The sequence below is a fragment of the Rhincodon typus genome, chromosome 23 (assembly GCF_021869965.1).
Source record: "Rhincodon typus isolate 14 chromosome 23, sRhiTyp1.1, whole genome shotgun sequence".
NCBI classification, from domain to species: Eukaryota; Metazoa; Chordata; class Chondrichthyes; order Orectolobiformes; family Rhincodontidae; genus Rhincodon; species Rhincodon typus.
This window is the reverse complement of record NC_063354.1, coordinates 2,584,183-2,599,671: the sequence shown is the minus strand read 5'-3', so window position 1 is coordinate 2,599,671 and position 15,489 is coordinate 2,584,183. Positions and strand designations below refer to the sequence as shown.

General features: G+C 44.5%; 1 long non-coding RNA gene across 2 annotated transcripts; it reads left to right on the top strand.

Moving 5' to 3' along the window:
• LOC125485860 lies at window positions 1–12,259 on the top strand. Of its 2 annotated transcripts, none has more exons than XR_007264577.1 (3): window positions 1–89; window positions 7,405–7,489; window positions 8,689–12,259. It is a non-coding gene; the product is annotated as an uncharacterized LOC125485860 (long non-coding RNA). The 2 variants fall into 2 exon arrangements; XR_007264576.1 differs by lacking the exon at window positions 1–89 and adding an exon at window positions 2,002–3,980.
• The last annotated feature ends 3,230 nt before the right edge of the window (window positions 12,260–15,489 follow it).

Here is a 15,489-nt window from a genome sequence, read left to right as displayed (position 1 = left end):
ATCAGCCTGTGCGTTGATTGGGCAGGAGTGTATTTCAGGGTGAAGTGGGCTTAATGCTGGATGTGAGTCTCACTCCAGGAAGGGAGCAGGTGAGCAGAGGCCTGATGATTTTAAACATAATCTTTCGCAGCTGGTATTGATCTTTGAGCACTCGAGCCATTCCTTAGAGCTGTTTTTAAACCACATCCATAAAGAATCCCTACAGTGTGGAAGCAGGCTATTTGGCCTATCAAGCCTGCCCTGACCCTCTGAAGTGCACCTCACTCAGACCCCCAATCCTCTCCCTGTAACTCTACATTCCCCATGGCTAACTGATTTAACCTGAACACGATGGGCAACTTAGTATGGTCAATCCATCTAACCTGCACATCTTTGCTATAAGAAATTGGAAATTGCTATAAGAGTCCAGGGATGTGCAGGCTACGTGGAATAGCCATGGGAAAAGCAGGATTACAGGGACAGGTAGCGGGTGTAGGTCTGGGTGGGTCGGTGTGGACTCGTTGGGCTAAATGGCCTGCTTCCACACTGTAGGGATTCTGTGATTCTCTGTGGAGCTCTTGCTAAAAGATTTATCGAAAATCTTGACACAACAGGGTGACTACAAACAAGCCAACGTCATCTTTGAAGCCTCTCATGTTAAGAAATCTGTTTCTTCATTTGTGTTGTCATCTGGGAGACTGGGAGGAGGCAATGTTTAACCCACTTGTTATCTTAGAGAATGTATATGTGAGCAGTGGATTCTGGTTTTACAGTAATGGGTTTTTTAACACATCTGTGCTACTTTATTGGCTTTCAGTAATATTGATTAATTTATTGTCACATGTACAGAAATATGATGAAAAGCTTTGTTTACTGCAGTACAGGCAGATCACAGCAAGCAAAGGATGTACCGATCAAAAAGACTTAGGCATACAGGTTACATTGCAGGTTACATTATATGAGGCTAGAGTCCATCCAACAGTCTGATAACAGCCAGAAAGAAGCTGTTTCTGAACCTGCTTGTGCATGTGTTCAGGCTTCTGTATCTTACACCTGATGCAAGAGGTTGTAGGAAGTCATTACCAAGGTGCAATGAGTCTTTGATGATGTTGGCAGCGTTTCTGCGGCAGCGAGCTGTGTAAATGGAGTCCATGGGTGGAAGGTTGGCTTCTGTGATGGTCCTGGGCAGAGCAGTTGCCATACCAGGCCGTTATGCACCCAGACAGTATGCTTTCAATTGTGCACCTGTAGAAGTTGGTGAGGGAGGTTATGCACATGCCAGATTTCCTGAGCCACCTGAGGAAGAAGAGGCTTTGTTGTGCCTCCTCGACTGTCGCTTTTACATGGGAAATCCAGGACGGGTCGTCGGTTATCGTCATTCCAAGGAACTTGATGCTCTTCACTCTCCCAACCTCAGTTTTGTTGATGTAAATGGGGACGTGTTCTCCTCCTTTCTTTCTGAAGTCGATGGTCAGTTCTTTAGTTCTGCCGACATTGAGAGACTGTGTTTTCATTGCATCATGTCACCAAGCCCTCTATCTCACTTCTGTATTTTGACTCGTCGTTGTTAGATATCCGTCCCACTACAGTGGTGTCGTCAGCGATCTTGTAGATGGCATTCGTTCAGAATTTGGCAACACAGTCGTAGGTGTACAGGGACTACAGTAGGGGGGTCCAGTGTTGACGGTTATTGTGGAGAGGGTGCAGTTACCTATCCTCGCTGATTGCCGCCTATGAGTCAGAAAGCCGAGGATCCAGTTGCAGAGGGTGGAGCTGAGACCAGGGTGTCTCAGTTTTGAGATCAGTCTGGAGGGGATAATGGCGTTGAAAGTGGAGCTGTAGTCAACGAGCAGGAGCCTGACGTCGGTGTGCTTGTTGTCCACATGTTCCAGGGATGAGGGCAGTGCTAGGGATATGGCATCCTCTGTGGACCTGTTACATCAGTAGGCAAATTGTAGGGGATTGAGGCATGTTGGGAAGCTAGTTGATATGGGCCATGACCAGCCTCTTGAAACACAATGATTATTGAAGTCAGAGCTATTGAGTGGTAGTCATTAAAGCACACTGCATGTGTTGTCTTGGGTATGGGGATGATGGTGGGCACCATTGAACTTCATTACGTTGAGAGGGGGTTTTTGGGGTGCCCAGGTTCAGTCAGCATCAACAACAGTTTATGGTACTTCGACCTGACTCTGTTCATTGTTGCAAATTGGCATTGAATTTTGTATTTCCAGTCCATCTACCTCTTCCTGCTGGTAAATTCACACCAACTGTATGTGTGTACTCTGCCTTTGTACTATTTCTTCAAGTCATGGCATTAGGACAACTAGATTTGGTCATTGTAACTAAGACTATTTACTGTGAACATTTGGGAAGCACTGATAGACAGAAAGGGAGATGTTGCACTGTGTAGCTGCTGGTAAGACATGCCTGGAAATGCTCATCACTGAACAAAATGTTGTCTCAAATCTGGATTTGTGATGTTCCTCCTGCTTCACAGTAACATTAATTGGGAAATGGAGCAGGAAGCTTGATACTGAGCTCCTTTCCAAACAGCGAACCATCTGAGTAAAAGTCTGCTCATGAATGGGATCCCTCAGTATATTTCAGTCTGTGTCCCCAGCTCTGTGTGTCAGATTTAGTTGTTTCACGTGACATAGTTCAGCAAACCCTAGAGGCAGCTCCTAATCATTTATTCAGTTATTGCTGGTAAATAGGTTTGCTTCAATAAGTGAGGTTTTGGAGAAAAGCTTACTTTCTTGGGTAGAAGTTTTTCGTTGAGGTATGTCAATTGAAGGGGTTCTTACTTCTGAGTTGGATGCTCCGACAGACTGTTGACTTGAGTAAGATCACAGCCCGTCCTGATCCTGTCCTTATCTAATGTCCACACATTCAGGAGGGTCTGGGATTGATCAGAAACCTTGTTTGTATGGTGGGATCTATCAGGGGCTTGTGCCTGAACTGCGAAGGAGGGGCTGGTGGTCTTTAGAATCTTCATCTTCCCTTGATATCACATTTTCATTTGCAGTGAAATGAAGCCCCCAGAGAACTGTTTAAATATTAATTACGGAAATAATTAGGCCACAGTCTGTAATTATTCAGAATTTCAAGACAAATGAGTACACTTATTCCAAGGCTGTACAGAAAGCAGCTATCATACTGAGACAGTGTAGTGCCAGCTTTGCTTTGTATCTAACCCTGTGCTGCACTGACCTGGGAGTGTGGGATGGGCACAACCTGGAGAGAATTTAGTCTGGATCTGATCATTTCTTCCAGTTCAAATTGAGATTAATTATCTTTCATTCTATGAATAGCTATCCACAAACATTGAGTGAAATATTGCTTTCTTTCACCAAGAATTCATCAAAGGAAACTTTGAATGAAGCTCTTCTTTGCTCAGTAGGTTGTGTTCAGCAAATTGAACATTCAAAATCTATTTCACGGTGAGTATTTATCATGTGTGACCCAGAGAGATGGTGGAATTCCAATAACTACCTGATGTTCCAATCCCCTAGCTTCATGCGTGCTTTAAAGCAGATATCATTACACAGCAAGGGATGTTTGGTGAATGTTCATTTTGCTACTTGCTCCAATATTGAGCGCATTGCATTGAAGCCACTGACTCTGACCAACAGAGCAAATGCGGAGAGTTTCCATCAGGAGTAGTTGGACCCCAGCAAGGCCCAGTTATAGATTAGTTACACAACTGAGCTCTACTGCTTCCATGTATTTTAATAAGATTGATAGTGACTGTAGTGCAGACATTTAGAACGCTATAATGAGAGCTTAACAAAGTTTGACCTGATGTTTAGAGAGGAAGAATCGAGTTGGGAAGAAGCCGGTCAGTTTGTCGATCCTGCCTATGAGTGGCGGGACGCGCAGCAGTTTTTCTGCGGATGATGAGTTGACTGCTCCATACCGAACTCTTCCGGTCCAGGCAGCCTCTGAGGCCCACGTGCCTCCCAGCACTAGCAGGCAGGTCAATGCCGGGCTCAGAACAGGTAATCTCATGGTTGTAATGTGAAAGGAGTTGTTTGATATAGTTAATCCCATTCCAAATGTCCCCAATTTAATGTTGAAGGAAACGTGTAGCGGATGTTTTCTTGCCCTATAAACAGCACAACAAATAGAGTAGAAGAGCACTGTATAGCTACCTGAGCCTGCTCCACCATTCAGTAGTATCATGGCTGTTCTTTGGCTTCCTGCTCGTGCTCTTGCTCCTGCTCTGCCTTCAGTATGTTCCGTGATGGAGCATCCAGCATCCTGCTGGGGGTAGAGAAAACCAAAGATTCACGAACCCCTTGAACGAAGGAATGTCTTTTCAGCTCAGTTGTGAATGATCAGCTCCTTCCTCTGCCCCTGATTTTCTAGGTTCCCCAGCCAAGGGAAACGACAAGTGTGTCAAGCCCTTTCAGAATCTTGGATTTTCACGTGATTTTCTTTTATGCTTCTGAAGTCCAAAATATGTTGTAAAAGCAAAACACTGCAGTTACTGGAAATCTGAAATAAAAACAGCAAGTGCTGAAGGATCTGTGGTGGCAGAGAAGCAGTTCCTGTTCTGAATCTGAGATAACAAGGTGTAGAGCTGGATGAATGGAGCAGGAAAGCTGACGTTTCGGGTCTGAACCCTTCTTCAGAAAAAAAGTTTTTTTTCTGAAGAAAGGTCTAGACCCAAAACGTCAGCTTTCCTGCTCCTCTGATGCTGCTTGGCCTGCTGTGTTCATCCAGCTCTACACCTTGTTGTCTCAGATTCTCCAGCATCTGCAGTTCCTACTATCTCCTGTTCTGAATCTGGTATGACTTGTTCAGAACTCTGGAAAGTGTGGGCACAGTCACTGAGAACAGAGCTCCCAGGCTGCATTGTTTGTAAACATGATCTATCGAGACCACAGCATCCAACGTTATGACTCCAGCTGATGCTAGCTCTGTAACTAGACACGTCAGATCCCAGAATGAAAACTGCCTTGATAGATAACAGTAACATGAAAATAGGAGGAGGAAAAGTGGGCCATTCGGCCCTTGGAGCATGCTCTGCCATTAAGTATGATCATGGGTGACGTCCCTGTTCCTGTTTTCTCCCCATAGCCTTTAATCCCTTTAGCTCCATGAACTGTAGCCTGCCTGCATTTTCCTTGTCTCTTTCTGCTAAAACTTTATGGATTCATGTGAGATCCACTGCCCCCTACAAAAAAAAACTTCTAATCTCCACTAAATATGGTCCTCCCTGATCCAGCCTCTTCAGACAGACCAGCCATCACAGGAAACGGTCAGGGAAACCCATTGCACTCCTGCCACTGCCAGAATATCCTTCCGAAGAGAAGGAGACTAAAACTGCACACAGTAGTCCATTGTGGCCTCACCAAAGCCCTGTACAATTGCATTAACAAGACTTCCCTGCTCCTGTACGTGAATCTTCTTGTTATGCAGCCAACATACCATTTTCTACTTCACTGCCTGCTTACCTACAGTGACTGCTGTACAAGGACATCCAGGTCTCTCTAAATGTTCTTCTCTTGCAATTTAGAGCTGTTCAGATAATAATATGCCTTCCTGCTTGTGCTACCAAAGTGGATAACTTCACACTTATCCACATTATTCTGTAGCTGCCATGTATTTGCCCACTCACACAGTTTGACCAAATCACTGAAGCATCTCTGCATCCTCCTCACAGCTCGCCCTCCCACCCAGCTTTGTATTGTCTGCAAACTTGAAGATATTTCATTTAATTCCTCATCTAAATTATTCATAATATTGTGAATAGCTAGGGTCCAAGGACTGATCCCTGTGGTATCCACTAGTTACTGCCTGCCACTTGGAAAAAGATCCATTTGTTCCCACTTCTTGCTTCCTGCCTGACAGCCAGTTCTCTAATTGTGCCAGTGCACTACTACCAGTCCCCTGTGCTTTAATTTTACATGTAACCTCATGTGGGACCTTCTGATAGTCTAAATAAACCACATCCACTGGCTGCCCCTCACAACTCTTCCAGTTGCATCCTTTTAAATTTCCAGTGGATTTGTCAAGCATGATTTCCGTTTTGTAAATCCATACTGACTGTGTCCGATCCTATCACTACTTTTTTTTTTATTTAATGTGATGGTCCTTCACTGAAACAAAGGAATGCCATGCTGCATTTAACAATAAAACAGAAGTTTATTAGACAATAGACATAAAAGAAAACAAACCAAACTATCTCAGTAACATGGCTTGAAAGATTTTGAAATACTTGGCAAATAAAATCCCATTTGCTCCCCGATAGCACCACTTTACAGTCACTCAAAAGCCAGAGTTCTTTTCCTAACTCATCTTGACTGAACTGCATTTTCTTCCTCAATTCTTGTCCTGTGATCTTAGATTTCCTCAGTCTTGAATAACCAGCCAGTTTGGGCCAAATATTCCTCTTCTGGAAGTTTTCATAAAGTAGACTCTCTTACTGATGTAGCTAATTTCCAAAACTGCTCTGAACAAGACTAACTTAGTTAATTATTAAATCCCTCCAATAAAAAAAGCAATGCCCAAAAATGATTCAGATCATGTTTCAAAAAAAAGCCACACCTTTCACCACACCAGACGCTTGTTAAAGCAACCACAGCACCAAGCTGTTTCTAGCTGCCTCCCCACAGTGAAACTGCCACTCCTAATCCTGCCCTGTGTGGTTGCAGTTGTTTCCTTTCAGTATGTCATGTTTCAGTCAAATTTTAAAGCTTTATATGTGCAAATAGTAGGCACTAGGAGCTCTCTGTGAGGTGTTTGAGGAGTCCTGGGATGTTCCTTCCACTGTTCCTCCTCACCACGTTCCCTGGTTCACCTGTAATATCTACTCTCTGACTAACTTTGGAACTCCCCTTGTGGAACGAAAGTGGGATGTGTTGTGGTAATGGTTTCCCTGATCTAAAGTCAGATCCTGACTGATGAGATACACAGTCCAGTTCAGCAATGGTCTGCAGTTTGACTATTTTATATCTTTGTTTTTTGTCCAGTCCATGTGACATTTTCCGCTGTGCTTTTGGGAATACGTAGACTGGCCCGATGATCCAAGGTAAATTCTCCAGAATCCCCATGGTAGTTTTCCCTTGTTGTCTCTTAGCCATGACAGGATTGAGGATTAAGAATCTTGTGGTGTTCTCTCACAGACACTTGCTTGTCTGACCCCACTGCAATAACTAGTAACCTGGAGTCACTTTTCCTACCATGAGCTAATCTCTCCCTTTTGCGCTGTGCAGCTCGTGTCATCTGAGATCAAGAACTGCTTTGACATACAGTTTGTTTGTCATTAGCAGTTGGATCGTTTTGTATTTGATGTTCAGTTGGTGATGAATTCTGTCCAGTGGCTGGACACAGGCACTCCTTCAGGTCGTCACTCTGTGATGGGTATGTACGTGAGGAGCTTGGTGTGTTGACTGGTGTCATTTCTGTGTCTTTCAGCGAGCAGCAGTAAGCACCGCGATATCATCATCTGGTGACCAAAGGCTGCTGCCATCTCTCCACAGCGTTTACTGGCAGCTACCAGGTGGGTGGAAAACTAGTATTTGTTTCACAAGTAGTGACTCTCCTACTTCTACAAATTTTGCAATGCCATGTTCATAGTTAACTGTGATGGCAGAGGGAGATTGGACAGGCACTGTCTCCAGGCAGGCTGTGTTGTAGATCTATGAAACCAGGGATTGGGAAAGTTTGTTGAGCTGGTAAGAGGCAGTGAACCTGTGTGCTGTGTGGGACTGGATTGGAGTGTGCTTGAAAGGAATGGAATAGAATTACTTCTGGAAACTGTGGCCCCAAACCTGGAGGCCAAGCTGTGCCTGACTGCGCGTCACATGTTCCTGTGTCTTGAGCTGCCAGCTGTCTCCATGTACACAACGTAAGCTCAGTCTCCATCTCGGCTGCAGGGGTGGGGAGCAGGGTGAGTGAAAAGTCTGGTGGGTTGTCAAGATACTGAGAATGAGGAGAATTGGAAATGTGAATGTTTGACTGATCTAAGATGTACAGTTGTTTTCCTTATCAAGTGGGTACGAGATTGGTGGTCCTCATAAACTTGCCCTTTCTGCAACAACTCTGTCAATTCTGTCAATTAAATTCTTTGTGCTGGCAATTATTTGATCAATTCATTATGTTTCTTTTAAAATGTCACTCTCCTATCTTTCAAATAAAATGGGGATGATTTCAGAAGTTAAGCAGCATCTTAGCCCTGGAAGTGCTGTTCAGTCCTGTAGCACCACCACCAGGCAAAACAGACTGATCTGCTCTTGCAGTCTCCAGTGGGTGTGAGGAGGAGCAAGTTAGTTCTTCAGCATAATTCCGTCTTTTCGTCACCTTCCCAAGAAGCCTCAATTCCCAATGTTGACACTAATCTACAAACTGAATTCACTTTGCCTCCCTCCTTGGATCTCCTTGAGTGAAACCGATATATATTTTCTAACTCACTCATGTATCTTGTTCTGCAGCTCGCCCTCAATTGGTTTCTTTCATTTCCTTCCAATATTTCCGTTCTGTGCAGAATGAGAAATCTGCTGAATTGCCTTGTTCAGCCAAGCTTGTACTTCCTGGGTAGTGAACCGTGGCTGAGAAGTGAAGTCTCAGTTGTAAATTCCAGCTCTCCTCGCAGGGAGCAGCAGTGAGGAGGAAAATTGCCCCTGAAATTATTTATATTCTAACTGTTTTGCCTGAGGTGCTGATGTTTTGTATCCTGTTGACCTTTTTTTCTCTCCCCAGTGATCTCACTGGAGCACAAGGTGAATTTTATGGATGTCGCCAAGTTCTGGCCCGTTCACGGTGCCTCCCTGAGCAGGAAAGCAAGGTGACGTGGCAGCTAACCCGCAACTTTGAAGACATGGCCTCCATGCTTGTATCAAGCACGGACCCTTGACTGAAGCATCTGCCCTTTCTAATCAGTTGGGTCCCAACATGGGAGCAGTTCATCACAAGTCCTGCAGGCTGTGATAGTGAGAACGTGCAGTGATTTTTTTTTTTACTGTACACTTGGACAGTTCTTTTCTGGTTCAGGATGGGTGATGAGACTCAAGTTTTTGTTTCCCCTGTTGGACATTCTTGTATATTGTACTTGAAGTTATTTTACTGGTGGGATGGGAGGGGAGAATGTCTGTTTTTGGTGTTTAATTTTTTTAATATAAAATGCTCTCACGAGCGTTCTGTGACTACATATTCAGGTGAAGTTATGTTAACTTCTGACACTTTGCATCCTCCATAGGCACCACATGCCAGACCGTTCCACCTCATTTCTTCATTTGAGGTTGAACATTTTTTTTGTATAAACTTATAAACCAGAAGAAAACCCCCTCTCAGGAAGTTGATGCCTGGTCTTGCTTGCTCTACCTGTGTGTGTGCATGCATATCTAGGGTGCAGCCAATTCTTATCCTCTGAGCCAATTGTGTTTTATTGTTGAGTATGGCGTGGACCCCACAAGGACTGAACTCTTTATACGTGATAACCTTGTTAATTGTTATGGTTCCACATGTTGCTTCTGCAGACTCACGGGTGACTGTGTTGGTACTCTAACAGCTCTCTTGTGCTCAACCTGGTTTTAATGCTGTTTTGATTTTCCTTTTATTTAACGCTAATAGCAGTATTTGAAGTGAATGGAGAAGTGTTGTGAAAAAGAGCATCTGAAACCAGCAAACTCTGGGTGGATCACTGACCAAGTGGCCTCTTATGCTGCAATTTACAATGTTTCAAACTCTTATCAAAGGTAAACAGAAAGCATCATCTAGAGGACAGTGTTTAAACTTGGAGCATCTGCAAGAGACATGACTAATGTGCATTACGTTTCTGTTCCTGCCCTGGGATGGTTACTTGGCGAACATGGGGGAAAAGGAATTGTTTGTCGGTCACCTCCTGTCCTTCCCTCCTTTTGCAGGCTACCCAAGGAGCAGTCAGCAGGCACTTACACCCTGCCATTCACTGCATTGAGAGGCTGCCGTGTACACTGGGTTCTGTTCCATTTATTGTGAAAACATAACCGCGATAAGGAAGATCCCAGTCACTTTAACAACAAAGCAAATAGGAGACGCCCTCATTTTGTTTCTATTGTTGTTAAGCAAGGAAACACTAATCTTTTAAACTCTGTGGACAGTCAGGTTCACCACCTGATCTCTCCTGTATAGAGGTGTCAGCTTCTCATGGATGGGGAGATGAGGGATTGATAAAAGTACATAACCCTCATCTCCCCAACCCCAACTCCACCCCTCAGCTTTTCTCCAAACTCCTTTGATTTTCTGTGAAACATCAGATTTCAATGGGATACTCATGTTCTGTCTCTGAGCAGACAGAGTTTAATACTGCATTGGAATCCAGTGTTTTGGGAAATGAGTCAGAAATCACATGACACCAGGTTATAGTCCAACAGGTTTATTTGAAGACATGAGCTTTTGGAGCCTCGCTCTTCCTTCAGGAGTCAGTGAGAGAGGTGGTATCAGACACCGAATTTATAAGCAAAAGATTCGGGGGTCGTAGAACTGATGCAAATGTGTTGAACAAACCTAAGATGGCTGTTAAATCTTTAATCAGTTAGAGAGGATTAATATGCAAATTCAAGAATTTCTTTCAAGTCACTGCCTGAGATAACTAAAGGTTTTATCAGTTCCCTCGGTATTCTAGAGGTGACATCCCAGGTCAGACAATGCATTTTAGATGTGAGGCCTTGTTTAGGATCTGGCTGTGTTTTAACTTGGAGTCAGATTGATTTTAGTTCCAAAGCAGGAATTTATAAAATGCCACATTGACTGTCTACAAATTGTGTGCTTTTTGAACAAAATAGAGTATCTGCAATTACAAATCTGCAAATGCAAATTAACACCATAGATATGTGTGAGAGGACACAACACTTCAGTGTAGTGGGGTCACCTGTAGTGTTCAAAAAGCGCACCATTTCTAAACAGTCAATTTTATAAATTCCTATTTTGGAAATAAAACCAGAAGGAGGAGCAAGAGTCCAAAAGCTTGTATCTTCAGATAAACCTGTTGGACTATAATCTGGTGTCATGTGATTTTTGACTTTTGTTCACCCCAGACCAACACCAGCCCCTCCACATCTGGGAAATGGGAGCATACAGAGCTCCAGTAATAGGCTTTCTCCTCTTCCTTTCGGGTTACTGTATGTGGGCCTTGTGTAGGGGTGTTTGGACGCCATGTCTTGTGACAGTGCTGTGGCTCAGGCCCTGATCTAGCTGTCTGCAGGATGAAGCAAAGGAACTGGCAGCTCACTAAAGTGCTCCCCCACCAAACCCAGTGGAAAATCCTGCTTTCCAGTCAGTTGGTCCTGGGATGTTCACAAAGTATGGTTGTTCAGTCCAGGATATTATTGGCTATGTTCTGTGGAACTATCTCGTTCAGAGCACAATTTACAATTTAAAGCCTCTTTGAACTTGTTGATAAACATCACTTCATAGGCTTGAATCGAACTGATGGCCAATCTGTCATCTCTTGAGTAGATTGTTGTTATAGTGAGAATCCACAGCCAATTATCATATTTACTCCTTCTTTCTAACCTGATCTTATTGTCCCCTTTGTACTTGAGAATAGTTGGTGTACGGTATAAGTCATAGGGAGAGTGAGAACTGGATGGAATGGCAGATCCCTGTTGAATGTGCCCCCACCATCTCCAAGACCAGCAATCTGATTTGCAGCCTTCTCTCCCTTAGAAGTATTGCTTGTTGATTCAGAATGCAAATGTTTCCAGGCTTGCACACAAACCCTGGTGACCCCATGCACGCTGCAGACTAACATAAGTCAGCGGCTTTTTTTTTAAACAATGTGAGCTCCTCCCTGATCTTTGTAATATGGTGCTACATGAATCTTTAATATGGATTATCATTTCTTAACGGAGGGGTTTTGAGAAACTGTGATTTGATTCAGGAAAATTCTTCTATTCTCTTCCTGTTTGACAGTCGCACGAATTTTGATAAAATTGCAAAAAGGGGAAAAAAAATACATAGTTCTGAGAAATTCTTTTCCTGACACTGAGCAGGACAGCAATGTTGTAGCTAATGGTGGGATTTATACATTGTTTTCTCTATGTATTTTGATAATCTAAATTGATAATTGTACAAATGTAATCTTTCCTTTTTAATTCGTACAGAGGTTATTGGCAAGAAGACGCCAATCTCTCAGCATCTGTATGTCCAAACAGAGAACTTTACTGTTTTGTTTTTCAGAAATACTTTTCACTAAACATTAGATGCATTAGTCACAGCTTTGTGTAAAAAGAAATAAAAATTGTTCACTAAATGGTCATTTTTTTACACTTAATAAAACCTTTTAAATGGATTGTAATCTGTTATTTGCTCTGGCTAAGGCTACAACTTTTAAGATCTGTCTGTCAGACAGGAAGCCAGAAGAGGCTTGTGGACCTTAGACCATAAGAAATAGGATCCCTCAAGCCTACTCTGCCATTCAATAGGGTCATGGACGGTCTGACAATCCTGTGTTCACTTTCCGACATTTTTCCCCATAATCTTAGATTCCCCACTGATCAAGGATCTATCTATATTGCCCTTAAATATCCACAAATACCTGCCCCCACAGCTTTGTGCCAGGAGTTCCATAAGAACATAAAACAAAGGAGCAAAATTAGGCCATTCGGCCCTTTGAGCCTGCTCCACTATTCAATCATAGCTGATATGTTTCCCAACCCTGTTCTCCTGCCTTCTCCCTGTTACCCTTGATCCCCTTAGAAATGGACAAGTGCTTAATTAGTGTCGTAAATACACTCAATGACTTGGCCTCCAGCACACACTTCCTTAGATTAGGGGCTCAAAACTGCTCATAGTATTGCAAATACTGACCAGTGCCTTATACAGCCTCAACAGTACATCTCTGTTCTTGTATTCTAGCCCTGTTGAAATGCAATGTTGGCATTCATTTGCCTTTCTAACTGCCAAAAATCTCAAAGAAATGAAACTGGACGGCTCACCTGGCATCAACCTAGGCACTGGAAAAGACAATGGCAGAAACAGCCCTGTCAACCCTGCGGGATCCTCCTCACTAACATTTGGGGATTAGTGCCAACATTGGGAGAGCTGTCTCACAGACTAGTTAAGCAACAGGCTGACGTTGTTTGTAAAGTATGATTCTGTGAGTATGACTATGTCCCAGACACCCCCATCACTATCCCTGGCTATGCCCTGGGAGTCCTCAACAGTGTCTCTGGACCCCAGGAAGTCTCATGGCTTCAGGTTAAACATGAGCTAGGAAACCTGCTGATTACTATTTACTGTCCTCCCTCAGTTGATGAGTTGATCCTCCTCCATATTGAGAAACGCTGAGAGGAAGCACTGAGAATGGCAAGGGCACAAAATGTACTCTGGGTGGAGGATTTCAATATCCGCCACCAAGAGTGGCTTGGCAGCAGTACTACTGATCGAGCTGGTCGGGTCCTAAAGGATATAGCTACTATACTGGGTCTGCGGCAGGTGGTGAGGGAACCAACGAGGGAAAAACATACTTGACCTCATCCTTACCAATCTACCAGCTGCAGTTGCATCTGTCCATGACAGTATCGGTAAGAGTGACCATCACATGGTCCTTGTGGAGAGGAAGTCCTGCCTTCACATTGAGACCAACGTCCATCGTATTGTGTGGTACTATCACTGTGCCAAATGGGACAGGCTTCGCACAGATCTAGCAACTCAAGACTCGGCATCCATGAGGCGCTGTGGGCCATCAACAACAGCAGAATTGTACTCCAGCACAATCTGTAACCTCATGGCCCGGCATATTCCCCACTCAACCATTACCATCAAGCCAGGGGGATCAACCCTGCTTCAATGGAGAGTGCAGGAGGGCATGGCAGGAGCAGCACCAGGCAAACCTAAAGATGAGGTATCAACCTGGTGAAGCCACCAAACAGCATAACCAGGAAGTGATACACAGAGCTAAGCGATCCCACAACCAACAGATCAAATCTAAGCTCTGCAGTCCTGTAACATCCAGTTGTGAATGGTGGTGGACAATTAAACAACTCACTGGAGGAGGAGGCTCCACAAATATCCCCATCCTCAATGATGGAAGAAGCCAGCACATCAGGGCAAAAGATAAAACTGAAGCATTTGCAGCAGTCTTCAGCCAGAAGGGCCGAGTGGATGATCCGTCTCAGCCTCCTCTGGTGGTCCCCAGCATTACAGATACCAGTCTTCAGCCAATTCGATTCACTCCACGTGATATCAAGAAACTGTTGGAGACACTGGATACTGCAAAGGCTACTGGCCCTGACAACATTCCAGCAATAATACTGAAGACTTGTGCTCCAGAACTTGCCGCTCCCCTAGCCAAGCTGTTCCAGTACAGTTACAACACTGGTATCTACCCGACAATGTGGAAGATTACCCAGGTATGTCCTGTACACAAAAAGCAGGACAAATCCAACCCGGCCAATTACCGCCCCATCAGTCTCCTCTCGATCATCAGTAAAGTGATGGAAGGTGTCATCAACAGTGCTATCAAGCAGCACCTGCTCAGTGACGCCCAGTTTGGGTTCAGCCAGGGCCACTCAGCTCCTGACCTCATTCCAGCCTTGGTTCAAACATGGACAAAAGAACTGAATTCCAAAGGTGAGGTGAGGGTGACAGCCCTTGACATCAAGGCTGCATTCAACCGAGTGTGGCATCAAGGATCCCTGGCAAAACTGGAATCGGTGGGTATTGGGGGGCAAACGCTCCGGTGGTTGGAGTCATATCTGACACATAGGAAGATGGTCGTGGATGTGGGCAGTCAATCATCTCGGCTCCAGGCTATCTCTGCAGGAGTTCCTCAGGGTAGTGTCCTCGGCCCAACCATCTTCAGCTGCTTCATCAATGACCTTCCCTCCATTATGAGGGTCAGAAATGGGGATGTTCGCCGATGATTGTACAATGTTCAGTACCATTCGCAACTCCTCAGATACTGAAGCAGTCTGTGTCCAAATGCAACATGATCTGGACAATGTCCAGGCTTGGGCTGACAAGTGGCAAGTAACATTCATACCACACAAATGCCAGGCTATGACCATCACCAACAAGAGACCATCTAACCACCGCTCCTTGACATTCAATGGTGTTATCATCACTGAATCTCCCACTGTCAACATCCTGGGGGTTATCATTGACCAGAAACTCAACTGGACGCACCACATAAACGCAGCGGCTACAAGAGCAGGTCAGAGGCTAAGAATACTGCGAGGAGTAATTCACCTCCTGAGTCCCCAAAGCCTGTCCACCATCTACAAGCCATGAGTCAGGAGTGTGATGGAATACTCCCCACTTGCCTGGATGGGGGCAGCTCCAACAACACTCAAGAAGCTGAACACCATCCAGCACAAAGCAGCCCACTTGATTGGCACCACATCCACAAGCATCTACTCCCTCCACCACCGACGCTCAGTAGCAGCAATGTGTACCATCTACAAGATGAACTGCAGAAATTTGCCAAAGATCCTCAGACAGCACCTTCCAAACACACAACCATTTCCATCTAGAAGGGCAAGGGCAACAGATATATGGGAACACCACCCTCTGCAAGTT